This window comes from Haliaeetus albicilla, chromosome Z, assembly GCF_947461875.1.
Source record: "Haliaeetus albicilla chromosome Z, bHalAlb1.1, whole genome shotgun sequence".
Taxonomy (NCBI): Eukaryota; Metazoa; Chordata; class Aves; order Accipitriformes; family Accipitridae; genus Haliaeetus; species Haliaeetus albicilla.
Window position 1 is genome coordinate 33,789,182 of NC_091516.1, and position 1,261 is coordinate 33,790,442.

Below are 1,261 nucleotides of genomic sequence, written 5' to 3' on the forward strand. Positions count from 1 at the left end.
GAGCAATGAGGTCACCCCTCAGCCACCTTCTCTCCAAATTAGACAAACCCAGAGCCCTCAGCTGTTCCTCATAGAACATTCCAGCCCTTTCACCAGCTTTGTGGTGAAAAAAACCATCACATTCCTCTGGATGCAATCAAGGACGTTAACATCCTTCTTAAATTGTGGGGCCCAGAACTGCACACAGTACTCCAGGTGAGGCTGCACCATCACTAAATACAGCAGGATAATCACCTCTTTTGACCAGCTGGCTAAACTGTGTTTGATGCACCCCAGGATGCGGTTTGCCCTCCTGGCTGCCAGGGCACACTGCTGACTCACATCGAGCCTGCTGTCCACCAGCAGACCCAGATCCCTTTCCGCAGGGCTGCTCTCCAGGCACTCCTCCCCCAGTTTATACTTGTGTCTGGTATTACTGAATCCCACGTGCAGAATCTGGCATTTGGACTTGTTAAATTTCATCCCACTGATGACTGTCCAACGCTCCAACCTATCTAGATCCTTCTGCAAGGCTTCTTGTCCCTCAAGAGACTCAACAGCACCTCCCAGTTTGGTGTCGTCAGCAAGCTTGCTAATGGTGCAGTCAACTCCTGCATCCAGATCATTGATAAACATGTTGAACAGAACTGGCCCAAGAATTGACCCTTGAGGAACACCACTGGTGACCAGTCACCAGCCCCATTCACGACAACCCTTTGAGCTCTGCCCTTCACCCAACACACCATGTACCTGCTCATCTCACAGTTGTCCAGAAGGATGCTGTGAGGGACAATATCAAAAGCCTTACTAAAATCAAGAAAAAACTACATCCACAGCCTCCCCTTCATCCACTAGGTGAATGGCCTTATCATAGAAGGATATCAAATTAGTTAAACAGGACTTTCCCTTTGTGAACCCATGTTGACCGTGCATGATGATTGCATTGGACTTGAAATGCTTTTTAATAGCACCCAGTATGATCTTCACAGGTATCTACAATGAAAGTTTTGCCTTCTGGATTCATCCAGAAAGGTAGAATTACTGCATATATTTGCCTGTGCTCCTGCCTCCTCCAGCCCATATCAGATATTTCAGAGGATGAAGTCATTCACAGGCTCTGGACAGAAATACGTTTTTTAAGGTTGCAGTATTCCAAAGGTCCCATGTGTACTTTAGACTCTGAAAGCTTTCTTTTTGTCTTCTTGCAAGTTTCCTTGCCTTTTCAGAAGAAACCAAAGACACAAAACACTCACTGAAAGCATCAAAATACACTGTGAACAAG